The following is an 18,081-nucleotide window of genomic DNA, read 5'->3' as shown; positions in this document are numbered from 1 at the left end:
TAGGAGGATTGGGAGTCGGGAAAATTGGAGTATGTTGGGTCCAGGGCAGGGGAGAATAAAAGTCAGGGTGCATGTGAGGAAATGGGTATTTAGATGCCCTTGGAGAGGTTCAGCTAGGTGTGAAGGCAAGTTTCAATTCCTCAAATGTTTCCTGACTGATTGTTAAGGGAAAGTTTGATCTTTTGACATCCATATTAGAAGTAGAAGTCAGGTTTCAACTTTATGTGGAGTGACTGTTATGCAACTTAGAGTCTCGTGCTTGTAGGTACCTGTGTAAACAGAAGAGAGCACTAATGAAAACATTCTAAGAATGACTTGGGAGGAGGCAGTGCAGGACAAACACTGATAAAGGAAGAGACAGCAATATCTAGCGTGCAACTGACTCTTTATAACCCAGTAGGGTGAAGGATACCCTGACACATTAACTTTTAACACAGAGGGATATACATTGTATTCGTTGTAAACAAAGAGAGATTAGAAAGTGACTAAGGGAATACTAATAGCACAAGATACTCAATTCTTCTGTATGTTTTAGAGTTTGGCTTCAGTTTAGTATCAGAGACAGAGTCGCTCAAATAAATTACAAAATATCTAACCACAGGCTATGCTTCAGAAACAACTGTCTTCCTTTTGGAAGATTTGCAACATTGTATTTTAAATATCTGTGGGCTTACCTTGTCAATAACTGAATATTGGTTTTGGATTCCACATCTTGTTTTCATGATAAATACAAACCATTCTCCAAATCATAGGCTTCAGATTTGTCCAAGGAATATTATGAGGAAAACTATTTTTTTTCCCATCCTTGAATGGGGTGCTACTGCCATTGGGACCAATATTCCATTCATTTGCTATAGGAGAACTGCTCTTCAGGAGGAAGTTAGAGAAGACAATCTGGTGTTCAGGATATTTAGCACACAGGGAACCTGCACTAACATTTCCTCTTGTTCAAACCACCGATTCCACAAGACATCCTTTTATAACGCTACAAATAAAAAGAGGTGGATTAGACTGCGAAGTTTACAATCAACTTTCTGCAAAAGACAATGAACATTAAAAGTCGCTTCTGGGATGGGACACCCAAGGGTTCAGAGTACCCTTCACAGCTATATTTGTCTTGTCCTCGTTTTTGCAATCACATAATTCAATTATAATGTGTCATTTCCAGGTGAGCTGTCTGTACATTGGCATTCACTTGATACCCAGTGTGAAGGCTCAGTGTTAACAGTACACTGAACTGCTTCCTATGATCTTCCATTGTTCCCTTGGGAGAAATACATTATCCACATTTTGGACAAAGGATTCCTATTGTGAGGACTGAGCCAAATGTTCCTGTAATAACTGATGAAAAATAGAAGGGGAGTAGTGGGAAGCCTGCAGTAGGTATATCTCACCTACATTGCTGTCCATGTATAATTAAGATGAATTTGCATTGCCACTGTTAATTGACTGAGAAAGACCAGAAATCATTGATCAAATCCACCACTTGAAACCTTTGAGGTAGCTGTGATATTCATCTATACCTTGGACTGGACAACAGCAGAAAAGTATTGGGTTCATTTTGCAATTGATCATTAATCACCATACTCCATCAAACTATGTAGGTCAAATACGAGAATTATTCGTACTAGCTGTTTCACAAAGCATCCTACAATCCATTAAGGATTCGATTTGGGACGCATTCCTTTACTTCCATTGGAAATGGTGACCCCACGCAACCTTTGGGCATCAAGATCCCATAAATCAAATCTTTCACTCCACCCTTCCACATTTATTTTTTATTCCATGTTTAACATTATTTCCTCTTATTCACTTTCAAGTTGTAGCAGAGGTGTTTAATGAGTTTGTAATCAAGCCCTTACTCATGATGTCCATGTCTTGCTTTTAGGTAATAATTTTACAGAGGCAACCAGCTGACAGAAAGTCTCACCTTTTCCATCAGGTTGCTTATCTGCTGTTCTATAATCATGCATATTAGTGCTTGGATACATCCCTGACCTGCATATTAATTGAATTTTAATACCCAGCATCAGTATACAATAAACTGGCAAGTTATTAGATCATCTAATAGATACAGATTAAAACTCTGTGGTTGTTGGGTTCAGAGATGAAAGTTTGTAATCTCTAAAAATTTAAAGTGTATAAAGATTGGGATTGATTTTAACATCTACCAATGGCTTCCTAGCAGAGACCATGGTAACAGAGAATTGTTGCTGACAGGTGAAATTTGAAAGCTAAGAACAAACATTAGTAGCCATTATGAACAATGCCAGAAAGCAAATGCAATTTGTTTCAGTATGATTATCTTTGATGTTCTTAATGAAAAGAAAAACAAAGTATAGCCTTGTTATTGATACTCAGATCTTACTTCTGGAAGCAAGTTAAATATTTTATGAACTGGATAGAGATGAGAGCCTGAACCTTCTACTAAAGCTGTTGGGTAAAATGTATATGAAAAATAATTTGTTAAATGGCTTTATGGCATGTTCAGTGTTTTGATAGTTTTCATAAAACTTGGACTTCACCAGTTTCTTCATCCCCCCTCCCCCCACCCCCCACCCTGTCTCAGCCGGATCCTTCCAGCCCGGCACCGCCTTCCTGACCTGCAGTCTTCTTCTTGACCTCTCCGCCTCCACCCTACTCCGACCTATCACCCTCACCTTGACCTCTTTCCACCTATCACATTTCCAACTCCCCTCCTCCAAGTCCCTCCTCCCTACCTTTTATCTTCTCCTGCTGAACACTCTCTGCTCATTCCTGAAGAAGGGCCTGTGCCCGAAACGTCGAATCTCCTGTTCCCTGGATGCTGCCTGACCTGCTGTGCTGTTCCAGCAATAAAGTTTCAACTTTGATCTCCAGCATCTGCAGACCTCACTTTCTCCTCATAAAACAAGAGGCAAATACAATAGTAAATGACAATAAATTATAGAAAACATATGTCATATAACAGATTGTATAAAATTGACGATATTCAAAATCAAAATCTTTGGGTCGGTTCTCTGTGAGGGACACCCTATTGGAGAAATGTCTGCTATAGCAACAAAATAATATTGGGGAAACAGATATGTTCTTCAGCCTTCATGTAACAGAGTAACGTATTCTGCAGTGAATACAAAGAATAGAAAGGAGTCAATACATACTAAAATGCAAATTATAAGCAGGAATAGGCCATTAAGCCTCTCGACTCCACCATCCAATAAGGTCACAGCTATTCTGATTGTAACTTCAAATCCACTTTCACATCTACCCTTGATAATATTTCAGCTCCTTTTTTTTCTCTTTATGATCCACCCTTCTGTGGGGTTACTGTTATGGGCCTGTACACCACTTCCATAAATGACCACTTGCCTTTATTATTTCTGCAATGGATTCATGGGTATATGAATAGGAAGGGTTTGGAGGGAATATGGGCTGGGTGCTAGCAGGTGGGACTAGATTGGGTTGGGATATCTGGTCGACATGAACGGGTTGGACCGAAGGGTTTGTTTCCATGCTCTACATCTCTATGACTCTATGACTATAAATGCCATCATTAACTAACAGTGCAACCCCTCCACCTTTCCTATTTCTAGTAATTTCTAAATGTCTTATACCATTCAAGCTTCGTGTCCCAATCCATGTCACCCTGTGGTCATGTCTCTGTATTGGCTTCCAAATTGTACTTTCTCATTTTCGTTTGCACTTAAAGTTCATCTGTTTCAAATACTAAATACGTTCAGATTCAGGGCCTTTAGATTTATCCTTTTACTGTTTATATTCTGCTCTTATTTGTTGGTTGATTCTTCAATTCATAATCTCTATCCCTTCCTCTCATAGTCTATTTACCATTTCATGTATTAATACCTTTCCCTTTGTCCTTGACTTGATTTATCACATCTTCTCAAATATGACTCTGCCTTTCCTAGTTGTACGGATAGCAAGAACACTGGCCCCAGCATGTTTCATGATCCATTGGTTCAGTTTCCACTTTTCCCAGCGGCCCAAAAACCAGAAAGAACTGTGGATACTGGAAATCAGAAACAAAACAGAAATTGCTGGAAAAACTCAGCAGCATCTTTGGAGAGAAAATAGAGTTAATGTTTTGAGTTCTGTAACCCTTCTTAAGAACTAATGGTAGCCAGGAAAAAGCTGGTATTTATGCAGAACATAAAGGGTGGTGGTAGCAGGTGGTGGGGCTGGGGGTGGGTGGTGGAGTGAAGGAGTAAATGTTAGGTGGAGATAGAGCCCAAGGAAAGAGAAAAACAGTTGGACAGTTAAAGGAATGAGTAAAGGTCAGCCCAGGAGAATGAATAGCTGCCAACTGGGTTTATTAGTAGCTGACTATGGGTTGTATGTGGTAGCAGTTCATGTGATGCCAAGGCCTGGTGTTTGAGGGTTGGGGTAAGGACATGGGAGAAAGTGCTCAAGTCCTAAAATTGTTGAACTGGATATTAAGTCCAGAAGCTGCAGAGTTCCCAACTGTTTATGAGATACCTTTCTTCCAGCTTGTCCTGAGCTTTGCTGGAGAACTGCAGCAAGTTTGTGACAGAGATGTTGGCCAGGGACAATGGTGGTGTGTTGAAGTGTCTGACAACTGGAAGCTCGAATTCATTCTTGTGGATGGGACGTAGGTATTTTGCAAACAGAAGAGTGCCTTTTCAGAGATAATGCACTGAGGTTATTAAAGAATTGGTGTTCCATATAAACTAACTGAAATAAGCCATGTTTTATATATAGGTATAGAGATTTGAATCTCTACTGTAATTGGACAACCATGAGAGGTCATATGCCATCAGCAACTGAATGTCCAAGTGAAAATTGTACACCACTGGTGCCACCACAAGAAACCCATAGCCTTGTCACAAAATCCAACTGAATGAGAGCAAAAATGACTCCACCATAGAAAGTGGTTTTATAGGAGAAACTCTGAATACAAGAGATCGATCTTTGGGAGTAGTTCTGACAGAGATTTTGCACACAGGATTCACCAAAGATTTTGCTCTTGGGCTGGAGCATTTCAGCTATGATGAGAAACCTAAAAGGCTGGAGTTATTTTCCTTAGAGCAGAAAAGGCTTAGGAGGGTCTGACTGGGATACAGACAGATTCTAACCTCACACCTTAATGCATTGTCAGATCTGAGGTGTCACCTTTTTTAATAAAACCTTGTTATCTTGAGAATGTGACTGGAAAGAAATTCTAGGATTTACATATTAATGAACTGAAAACTGCAACCCACTCAAAAAGATGAAAGACTGAATGGCAATCTAGGTTTGTTTAATATATTATTCCAGTTGCACAAGACTAAGATCTTTTGCTATAAATTCTGTGTCACATGATCCTGCTCCACAGCTACCTGATGAAGGAACAGTGCTGCGAAAGCTAGTACTTCCAAACAAACTCGTTGGACTATAATCTGGTGTTGTGTGATTTTTAACTTGTCCACCCCAGTCCAACATTAGCACCTCCACATCAAAATCATAAGAGGTATACATACGATAGATAGGGAGAACCGTTATCGCATAGTAGTGAGGTCAGTAACCAGAGGGCACAGTTCAAAGGAAGGGTTACTCCACCCAAAGTGTTAACTTTGATTTCTCTCCACAGATGCAGCCAGACTCGGTGAAATTTTCCATTTCTATTTTTGTCACAGTTTTAAAGTTAAGGAAAAGGTGGTTAAGAGAGGATTTAGGGAAAATCTTTTTTGCCCAGAGGGTGGTGGTTACCTGAACTCAATGCCTAAAGAGGATGGTAGAGGTAGGAACCCTCAAAACATTTTAAAAATACTTAGATAGAGTCATAGAGATGTACAGCATGGAAATAGACCCTTCGGTCCAACCTGTCCATGCCGACCAGATATCCCAACCCAATCTAGTCCCACCTGCCAGCACCCGGCCCATATCCCTCCAAACCCTTCCTATTCATATACCCATCCAAATGCCTCTTAAATGTTGCAATTGTACCAGCCTCCACCACGTCCTCTGGCAGCTCATTCCATACACGTACCACCCTCTACGTGAAAAAGTTGCCCCTTTGGTCTCTTTTATATCTTGCCCCTCTCACCCTAAACCTATGTCCTCTAGTTCTGGACTCCCCGACCCCAGGGAAAAGACTTTGTCTATTTATCCTATCCATGCCCCTCATAATTTTGTAAACCTCTATAAGGTCACCCCTCAGCCTCCGATGCTCCAGGGAAAACACCCCCAGCCTATTCAGCCTCTCCCTATAGCTGAAATCCTCCAACCCTGGCAACATCCTTGTAAATCTTTTCTGAACCCTTTCAAGTTTCACAACATCTTTCTGATAGGGAGGAGACCAGAATTGCACGCAATATTCTAACAGTGGCCTAACCAATGTCCTGTACAGCCGCAACATGACCTCCCAACTCCTGTACTCAATACTTTGACCAATAAAGGAAAGCATACCAAACACCTTCTTCACTATCCTATCTATCTCCGACTCGACTTTCAAGGAGCCTTGAACCTGCACTCCAAGGTCTCTTTGTTCAGCAGCACCACCTAGGACCTTACCATTAAGTGTACAAGTCCTGCTAAGATTTGCTTTCCCAAAATGCAGTACCTCGCATTTATCTGAATTAAACTCCATCTGCCACTTCTCAGCTCATTGGCCCATCTGGTCCAGATCCTGTTGTAATCTGAGGTAACCCTCTTCGCTGTCCACTACACCTCCAATTTTAGTGTCATCTGCAAACTTACTAACTGTACCTCTTATGTTCGCATCCAAATCATTTATGTAAATAACAAAAAGTAGAGGACCCAGCACTGATCCTTGTGGCACTCCACTGGTCACAGGCCTCCAGTCTGAAAAACAACCCTCCACTACCACCCTCTGTCTTCTATCTTTGAGCCTGTTCTGTATTCAAATGGCTCGTTCTCACTGTATTCCATGAGATCTAACCTTGCTAATCAGTCTCCCATGGGGAACCTTGTCAAACGCCTTACTAAAGTCCATATAGATCACATCTACTGCTCTGCCCTCATCAATCTTCTTTGTTACTTCTTCAAAAAACTCAAATCAAGTTTGTGAGACATGATTTCCCACACACATAGCCATGTTGACTATCCTGAATCAGTCCTTGCCTTTCCAAATACATGTACATCCTGTCCGTCAGGATTCCCTCCAACAACTTGCCCACCACCGAGGTCAGGCTCACTGGTCTATAGTTCCCTGGCTTGTCTTTACCGTCCTTCTTAAACAGTGGCGCCACGTTAGCCAACCTCCAGTCTTCCGGCACCTCACCTGTGACTATTGATGATACAAATATCTCAGCAAGAGACCCAGCAATCACCTCTCTAGCTTCCCACAGAGTTCTCAGGTACACCTGATCAGGTTCTGGGGATTTATCCACCTTTAACCGTTTCAAGACATCCAGCAGTTTCTCCTCTGTAATCTGGACAAATTGCAAGCTGTTACCATCTATTTCTCTACAGTCTATATCTTCCATATCCTTTTCCACAGTAAATACTGATGCAAAATATTCATTTAGTTTTTTCCCCATTTTCTGTGGCACAACACAAAGGCCACCTTGCTGATCTTTGAGGGGCCCTATTCTCTCCTTCGTTACCCTTTTGTCCTTAATATATTTGAAATGAGCACTTATTCAAAAGTTTGAATACCTATGAACAGATTCAAGAACAGCTTCTTCCCTATTGTAATCAGATTTTTAAATGGACCTCTCAAATGTTGACTTTGATCTCACTTTCTCTGTAGCATTAGCACTGTATTCTACACTCTGTTCTGCTACTGTGCTCTGATGCACTTTGTAAGGTACAATCTGCCTATATTGCAAAATGTTTTTCACTGTATCTTAGTACATTTGACAACAAAAGATCAAATTCAAAACTCAAGCTTAAACTTGAAATGCCACAGCATCCCAGGATTATTGTTCATGTTCTGAAAGATGAGATTAAAGTAGCTAAAAGCTTGATGACTTGTGTGAACACAATGGGCCAAAGACCCTTTTTTCCATGCAGTAAAAATACCTGAATCACTATAAATCTAGGTATAGGTGTAAAAGGAGACCCTGGCTTGAACACAAAACAATACAATTACCACTCCCAATAGGCAATGAGTTCTAAATAACTACCACAAACACAGAACAGAATTGGAAGCGTTCATGAAGCTTTGATGGCTACCAAGAAAAAGAGGCAAAAACAAAGTTCAAAGTTTGGTGTTTACTGTCAGGTTCCAGACAAGGGGCAACTAGATTTTCCACTTAGGTATATTTGTATGTATGAAGATTTTGAAGAGCAGACAAGCAAGGCTAAAGCAAAATAAGTCACTAGAGATTTTAAAAAGTCATATCCCACAGCTGGAAAAATAATCATGAAAATAGTTTTAGTTCTTTTGAGCACATATTCATGACAATATTGATCAATTGACATAAAAAGCACATCTTTGTCGGGGGATACTTTTCAGAGAGAAATGTTTACAAAACTTTCTGTAGAGGGAAACTCTAACTGTTTTCCTATCCCGGTACTTTGTGGTATTTGCCAACTCTGTTAGTATGTGGCACTGGTTAAGAATTATTTGAGGACATTCACAGCCACCAGTCCTCCTTTGCTTTGCCTTGCGTCTACCTAGAGATTAGTGTTCAGGACATATCACTGTAAAGCACTTATAATTGAGGCACTCTTCTTAGATAACAATAAGGTTTACTGCATGATTGCAATAATGCAGCTACATTTAGTCAGCATCATTACTAGGATCTTAAGGAGCTGGTACAGATACAGCTGCTCCCTTTGAAAGTTGGAGTAGATTTCCTTGTCTTGACCCACAGACTGTGTGAGACATTCGTAGAAAAATTGTTGGAGCCAATGAATAAAATATTAACTTCTTCAGAACCATTACCTCATACGATAAATTCCTGTTTTGACAGTGCCCTTGACTGCCAGTTTGACTACCATGCCCATCCTCTAGTTGTTAAGGTGTCTCTTTAGTGCTGACCCCATGTTAACAGTTTTCTGATCATAATATTCTACCAACCCTCTTTTTTTTCCAATTTTACTTAGGAATGTAATTTAAACAACTGATATTTCAGTACTGACTATGTTGCTGTACAGAGTTTAATTACACAGACAGCAATAGCATAAGAAACTATTTTGTTTGGATAGCAAAAGCTTATAAAATCTAATTTTTGGCAGAACCATGGTGTGTAGGTTTAGCCTCTATAGAATGTCAACTTGCATCATCTAAGAATTACTCTAATCAGCTTGAGCCATCCCCTTAACCCTCTGGTTGTATCGTTCAATACATTTCTTGTATATTAATAGAATGATTGCATTGTGGAAATTTCTTATGACATCATGTTCTGACCTAGTAAAAATTTTGTCAGCAGAAAATGGTTAATACACCAAGTCAGCCTGACTGTGCCAACTCAATTTTTACTTTGTCAGACATTTACTATTCTCATAAAATTGGTTATTTTAGTTGCTGTTTTTAATCCAAGCATGGGTGGCACTTAATTAGATATTTGACGATATACTCTGATGAGCAGCCATCAATCTAAAATGTTAACTCTGCTTCTTTGCACAGATTCTGCTCAACTTGCTAACTCCTTCCAGCAGCTTCTGTTCTGATTTACTAACAGAGCACACTAGTCTTCACCCATCCTGTGCTGAACAGGACACGTCACTTGGAAGTTCCGGCCTAATTTAAAATTGGCAGAATGGGCTTTAGGCCAAACAACCACTTCAATCCAGCTCACTGGACAGAGATAACTAAGGCAACTTGCCCTCCCCGTGCCCCCAGAATGGAAAATTACAGAATGGAAAATGGCTTTGCTGACAGAGAAACTGACAGGACATAGGGCAGCTGCAATGAAGATTATTTTTGTTGGTTCTGATGGAGTCAGGTACAGACTCTGGTCAGTTGTTATCCAAAATGACAATTGGGGTTCTGTTGGGGTCATATAAATCTATTTTCCATAGTAAAAGAATTCTACTTCCCAAAAGAAATGAACACTTTTGACAAACGATAGTGGGTCACCTTCGAAATTATACTGTTCATCATTAATAGCACAGCCAATGCAGTCTAAACTACTAAATAATGCTAAGTGAGGCAATAAAAAGCCCAGTTGAGTACACCTGATCACTTAACTAACAATCGTCATGCGCATGAATGAGCTATAGCAGTCAGTAATCAATTAATTCATTATTTGCAAGCTGCTTAATTTTCACAGTTCCAAAGAAAACTATTTACCATGAAGTGGCAGTGTCGCTACCTCTAAGCCAGTAGATCTCGGTTCGAGGCCCATATTTGATGACAATGTGGATAATGCTACAATGAATTTCTTCCCCAAGTATTAATATAAAATAAATAATGTTCAGAACTGGCACTAATAGTATTTTGTGATCAATTTATTTGGTACTTTGTCATTTACAATAATTAAAATTACATTCTTTGACTTTTTTTACCTGGATGGCAAAAAAAAATTAGAAATGTAATAAGGTCATTATGTCCAGAGAGCTTACACTGTCTTTGTGAAAGAGAAGACCAAAAGTAAACTTTTTTTTTTCACCCATCTCTCTTCAGCATCAAATGCATGCTTGCTATTTTTTATTTAAAAAGACAATGACTTTTCAGAATCATTGAGGAAAAAGAACATCACAAATTCAAGATATCAACTAATACTGCAGTATAATGCACTGGCTCTTCAGCAACTCTTACATAGAAAATGTGGTTTGCCACTCCCCACCTTTTCGCATCTGCTTCCAAGGAGCAATTTGGTGGGTGGCACGATGGTTAGCACTGCTGCCTCACAGCGCCAGAGACGTGGGTTCAATTCCCGCCTCAGGCGACTCTCTGTGTGGAGTTTGCATATTCTCCCCGTGTCTGCGTGGGTTTCCTCCGGGTGCTCCGGTTTCCTCCCACCATCCCAAAATGTGCAGGTTAGGTGAATTGGCCATGCTAAATTGCCCGTAGTGTTAGGTGTATGGGAATGGGTCTGGGTGGGTTGCGCTTTGGCGGGTCTGTGTGGACTTGTTGGGCCGAAGGGCCTGTTTCTGCACTATAAGTAATCTAAAAAAAATTCTGCTGGACTGTAAGTCCAAGTTTTTAAAGACATCATACTCTTATGAATACAGCCCTTAGTTGTCAATTGTTCATTATAAACAGGTGCTCACCTGTTTGATATCAAATCTAAAATTTGTGGCTTCATAATTCTTTCTGTAATGACTTGCCAATTATAAATAGTTTTCATCATCACACATCCAATGTTTTTGTTGATAAAACCCAGAAATCCTTTCAGTTTTTAGGTAGAGAACCACAGTACCAAACTGCCCAGTGTTAACAACAGGAAGAAGTGTAACAATTGTCCTTCATAAACAGTGCAATAGCAAAATGGTTGCTATCCAATGTTCAACAGTAATATTGAAGACCAAATTTTGATACTGTTCCAAAGGCAATGCATGTACCACCAGCACACTACATACTTCAAAATTAAGTGCATAATCTGTTGATCTTTGAAGGATCTGCAATTTGCTCCCAAATGAATCATGCTCTCCACACATAACAGCTTTATCTCCAGATTAAGGTGCTAATTAGATCAATTTCAATATCTGCAACAGTTTTATTTCCAGCAACAAATAGCACATATTCAGTTCAAGCTTGGTTTGCTACAACATCATTTTTACCATCGTAATTGAAATTAAGAATTTAGAAGTTCCAGTTAAAAAATCTTGTGAATGCTTAAAATTTTGTACAATTTTCTTGTACACACATTTGCTATGCAGGTGTTAACACAAAGGAAGTCTAACTGTTGAAATTTCCCCCTCATCTCTCATACACAGAAAGTAGACTGTCAGCTGAGAAAGATGAACTTACCTGAAGCACATAGATTCCAAAATGACTACACTAACTGGAGAACTTTGATATGGATGACAATAAACAACAATACATTCACCAGAAATTATAAAAATGGAATGTTAAATTTAAGAAGTAATTGGAATGTTATGTGTTAACATCAATAAGTTCTCTATAGCACATTAAGAAGGTTTTGTGATGCAGTGGGTAACATCCCTGTCTCTGAGTGAAGTGCTCTGAGTCTGAGCCCCACCCTGGGGCTTCATCAAATGTGCAGCCCTCACATGGCTAAACAGGTCAATTATCAAGCTGCAAATCCTTATAACACATGCAGGCAGCAAAAGCAGGCAAGATTTCAGATCAGCAACATCGTGGAAAGAAAGTTGGAATCTCTACGAAGATCATCCATAGCATCAGACTGTGACATGCATGTAAAGTTACATGATGCCAACACGTCAAAGTCCTTAAATAGTCACCACTATTGTAGTAGATAGTCTCCAGTCAATCTGTTCAGAGATGTTGTGACACATTGCTGGAGCAGGTAGGTCTTGAGCCAGGTTAGGTCTTGAAGCTCAGAGGTAGGGACAGTACCGCCACTGTTGTATACAGAATGAGCAACAAGGGGACAAGTGTTCCCTACCCTTAAACTGGGAAACCCAGGTTCACATTCCACCTGCTCTGGAGGTTTGTAATAAAAGCAATTAGCAAACAGAATGAACATTTTGACCATATGGAAGGCAAAAATGAATAAATCTATAATGAAATGAAGTAGAACTACAACATTCACAAAACTTCTCCATGGCAATATCTAAATAAAACTAGATGATGTGACACATGCTACATAGGTGTGAAGCCTCTCGATAAGATTACCAATGATATTCTGTGATTTGAGATCAAATATCAGCTAATACTAATATTGTCTGCATTTTCAGGTCTAAAAACCAAACACTTTTGATAGATCGATGCTCTTGTATTTGTGCTGCTTAGCAGAGCACTAAACACTTTGGGAGAACCCAATAATGCTTAAACAAACAAGATGAAAACCAGAACTGAACAAAGATCAGACAGAAATATTGCATTACTATTTAAATATCAAGTTTGCACTTTGTGCTTCTCTCATCAATTCTTAGAATGTCAAAGGGTCAAAACAACATATAAATAAATGGAAGATGCCATCTATGTCACTTAAATATGATAAAATATTATTTTAATCACTAACTTACTGAGTTTCAGTTACAACATTGCACGGGCAAACACATCAGTACTTTACATAAAGTTCCTCAAATAGCAATGAGATAAATGACCAAACAGTTTGGTTGTGGGGGTATTTATTGTTGGGAAACTGATGACCAGATCAAGAGGAAAATTTCCTATATTATTTGTATTCTACAATAAGAACTTAAAATACAGTCAAATTAACACACAATTCTTCCTTCAATTTCTCATATAAAACATGATACATTTAAGAAAGCATCCCCAGGATTGCGCTAGTATCTACTAAGTTCCCACGATTTTCTGAATCAGAAGCAAAATTCTGCCAACTAAGTCATTTTATAATAGTCATTATTTCATGAAATGTATTTGTTGTACACCATTGTAAAGTCAAATATTCCTGGTTATTTACAGATTATGGAATGTCAGAACAATGTTCCAATTGTTCATAGTTAGAATTTATCAGGTTTTAATTTTTTCGTGATAGCATGGTATGTATACCCTCTATTTGTGGTATTGAGACAAACTTGACTATTTGTAGCCCCTAATGCATCTTACAGAACAGCAGTACAGGCTTTATCAATTTTCTTGACTTTCTACCACATGGGAATGGACAAATTACCCAAGGATCTTGGTTCTAATCACTATTTAGTGATATTTACTGGTAAATGAAGAAGTTGGGAGATCAGGGGAAAATTGAATTGAGGTCTACTTAGATTCCACAAAGAAATAATATATTAACAGACTAATTTCCTTCGTAGTGACATTCAATCCAAGTGAAGCTTTGGTTTCATTTTCTCTCCAATTCTGTTTTGCTTAGTGGATCAATTTAGAGCATGTTTTCTTCTCTGAGAGAGATGTTTGAACATCATTTTAAATTAATTCAGTGCAGCTGCTATAAAAAATGTTTGTATCTGATGAGGATTAAAAATAAATGAAATGCATTGATCCCAATTAAATTTGAAAGTATTTCACAACATCAGCTTCCAATTCTCCCTAATTACAAAGCTGCAGGAATGAAAAACATAATTTTTTTTTGGAATAAAATAAAATATCCTTTTATTGTCACATGTGCTCCATTGTAGGAATACATTGAAAAGCTTTTACTGTCTGCCGTCGTATGGTAACATCTTAGGTACAAGTACCTAAGTGCAATTCTTGGATACAGGAGAGGAATAGTTGCATTACTTACATAGTTGACAAATAAGTTAAAAACAGGACATCATTAAAGGGTTGACATTACTATAAGGTAGGAAATTTCAAATAGACATTGCAGTGTAGCAGTTTAGCACAAGACCTCCGCATATGGTCTCTCCACTTGTGCTAGACCCAAGTCCAACAGCAGCCCCACTCGGCTTCAAGCCCCAGTCTGTTCCATATTGGCACTCAGCTGCTCCAAGTATGGCAAAAGTGGGTACTGCAGATGCTGGAGATTAGAATCACGATAAGAATAGTGCTAGAAATGCACAGCAGGTCAGGCAGCATCCGAGGAGCTGGAAAGTCGACTTTTTGGGCAAAAGCCCGAAACATCAATTTCGCTGCTCCAAGTATGGGATTGTGTTCAAGTAACAACCAAAATTGTTGAGTGACGAAAGTAGCCTCTTTTATTCAGCAATCACAGCACAAGTTCAAGGTGGCAATACAATCCCGAAATACAGTTCTTACAAGACCCTCTTTATACGTAGTTCTTAGATATATTAAAATTCCATTACTATAGTGTTACATTGCTTTATCTATAGTACACAAAGATTTGAAAGACTTCTGTTCTGGGGGACAGGAGATACGTTAAAATGTGCTAAATGCTGTCTGCTATATCTGATGAAGATTAAGGGTGTCTGTCTGGTTTGCTTGCACAATTAAGAGATGTTGCTCCTTTTATCTTTTAAGTTCGTAACTGATAGTAAAAATACTGGGCCTTTTTGCTCTAAGTAAGTTAAACATTGTACCTATACTTAATAAAGGATATTAAACGGATTACTGCAGCTGGGTTGTGAGATTTGTTTACTATTTGCCAGTATGAGTTTCATTCATTCATTCATGCAAATTTATGGAAGCGCCATTTTGTCTTTTAATTTCTTAAAGGGATAATGGCCTAATTAGAAGATATTTAACAGGTGCTTACTAGTTGAGGAACCTATTCAGTTCCAGGAGCTGGTTGGTAAGGGCTATTTATTATCATAATGTTTGTGTAGACTTTATGAGGTTGGTATTGTGTGCTACACTTATTCAGAGATAAATACTGCTTGTTGCAAGGGCTGATATGCTGTGAAAATGCAGTAATGGGTTTGAAAGGGTTGTTTTAAATTTGATAAGATAGTAAAATTTGGTACAAAACCGTGGTTTTATGAATGAATGAAACTGTGTTATAGTAAATAACGAGTTAGTAAAGAGTTATGAATGAATGACCAGGAACTCGGTATTAATGAAAAAAGCAAGCTGATGAGTGAGTTAATAAAGAACCTATAACACAATACCTTATAACACAATATCCCACAGAAGGTAACTGCCGGATTACCTCCGTTGTGCAGGACTGACTGCCTGCACACTATTCCAGGACTGCTTCCCCAAGGGCTGCTTCCCCCGGTGTTCTGGGGCTTGCAGCCGACTTGCTGCTCCGGGAACTTGCTATCGGCACATGCCGCTGCATTAGTATTCGCCTCCCGTGCTAAGGGGAGAAAAAGAAAAAAAGAGCGATAGAAAAAGGAAGAAATGGAACAAGTAGAGCCGAAGACCTCCAGCAGGAGCGTCCTACACCATCAAATATTTACTTCATGTCAGTCAGTCATGTTTTATGTCCTCTACCATCTTCTAAAGTTGGAAGTGCACAGAACAATTAATTATTGATAGAATTTGGGAATAAATAAGTGACTGTTTTGTTTAGTCCTGTTCATAGATTTAATTAAACAAAAAGTTCTAAATTTGAAGAAGGCCAATTTTGAGGGTATCAGGCAAGCACTTTCAAACATTGATTGGGGGAGGATATTTGCAGATAAAGGAATGGCTGGAAAATGGGAAGCCTTCGAAAATGAAATATTGAGATTCTAGACACAGTATATTCTTGTTAGGGTGAAGGACAAGGCTGGGAGGTGTAGAGAATGCTGGATGACCAGAGAAATTGAGGTTTTGGACAAAAAGAAGGAAGCATATGTCAGGCATACACAGCAGGGATCAAGTAAATCCCTAGAAGAGTATCCATAAGAGAGAAATCAGGAGGTCAAAAAGATAGCTTTGGCAAATAGGGTTAAGGAGAATCCAAAGGGATTCTACAAACACATTAAGGACAAAAGAGTGACGAGGAAGAGAATAAGACCCCTTAAAGATCAACAAGGTCACCTATGTGTAGAACATGGGGAGCCACTAAAATATTTTGCATCAGTGTTTACTGTGGAGAGGGATTTGGAAGCAAAAGAACTTGAAATAAATAGCAATATCTTGGAAAATGTCCATATTATAAAGGTGGTGGTGCTGGACATCCTTAAAACACACAAAGGTGGGTAAAAACCTGAGACCTGATCGGGTGAACCTCGAGCTCTTTGGGAATCTAGGGAAGTAATTGCTGGACTTCTTGCTGATATATTTGTTATCATCGATAGCCACAGGCAAGGTGTCAGAAGACTGGAGTTTGGATAAGATGGTGCCACTATTTAAGAAAGGTTTCCTTGAGAAAGGAAATGTCAGGGAACTATAGACCAGTGAGCCTGACGTCAGTGATGGGTAAGTTGTTGGAGGGGATCCTGAAGGACAGGAATTATATGTATTTGGAAAGGCAAGGACTGAGTAGGGATAGTCAATAAGGCTTTCTGTGTGGGAAATCACTTTCCACTAACTTTGAATTTTTTGAAGAAGTAATGAAAAGAATTGATGAGGATCTGAGAAGTGATTTATATGGACTTTAATATGGCGTTTGCCAAGATTCCACATGGTAGACTAGTTAGCAAGGTTAGATCCACATGAAATACAGGGAGAACTAGCCATTTAGATACATAACTGGCTGGAAGGTAGGAGACAGAGGGTGGTAGTGGATGGCTGCTTTTGAGACTGGAGGCCTGTGACCAGTGGTGTGCCACAAGGATCATGGCTGCGTTCACTGCTTTTTGTCATTTATATAAATGATTTGGATATGAACATAAAAGGTATGGTTAGTAAGTTTTTCAGATGACACCAAAATTGGTGGTATAGTGGACAGCAAAGAAAGTTACCTCAGAGTACAGTGGGATCTTGATCAGATGGACCAATGGGCTAATGAATGGTAGATGGCGTTTGATTTAGATAAACGTCCTGTGCTGAATTTTGGAAAGGCAAATCAAGACAGCACGTATGCACTTAATGGTAAGGTCCTGGGGAGAGTTGCTGAACAGAGAGACCTTCACGTGCAGATTCATAAGTCCTTGAAAGTGGAGTCCCAGGTAGAGAGGATAGTGAAGAAGACACTGGTTATGGTTGCCTGTATTGCTTAGTACATTGAGTATACGAGTTGGGAGGTCATGTTGCAGCTGTAACAGGACTTTGGTTAGGCCACTTTTGCAATATTGTGTTCAATTCTGATCTCTCTCCAATAGGAAGGATGTTGTGAATCCTGAAAGGGTTGAGAAAAGATTTACAAGAATGTTGCCAGAGTTGAAAGGTTTGAGTGATAGGGAGGGGCTGAATATATTGGGGCCATATTCCCTGGAGTACCGGAGGCTGAGGGTGGTTTATAAAATCATGAGGGGCACGGATAAGGTGAATACCAAGGTCATCTTCCTGGGGTGAGGAATCCAAAACTAGAGGGCATAAGTTTAAGGAGAGAGGGGAAAGATTTAAAAGGGACCTAAGTGGCAACTTTTTCACACAGAAGGTGTACGCTGCCAGAGGAAGTCGTGGAGGCTGGTACAACATTTAAAAGGAATCTGAATGGCTTCAGTCCAACTCATCTATACTGACCAGATATCCTAAAATAATCTGGTCCTGTTTGCCAGCATTTGGCCCATATCCCTCTAAACCCTTCCTATTCATATACCCATCCAGGTGCCTTTTAAATGTTGTAATTATACCAGCTTCCAAGTTTCATAGCATTCTTACTATAGCAG

Source organism: Chiloscyllium plagiosum, unplaced genomic scaffold, assembly GCF_037043375.1.
Source record: "Chiloscyllium plagiosum isolate Xiang-an unplaced genomic scaffold, Cpla_swu_hap1 HiC_scaffold_31, whole genome shotgun sequence".
Lineage (NCBI taxonomy): Eukaryota > Metazoa > Chordata > Chondrichthyes > Orectolobiformes > Hemiscylliidae > Chiloscyllium > Chiloscyllium plagiosum.
This window is presented reverse-complemented; position numbering follows the sequence as displayed.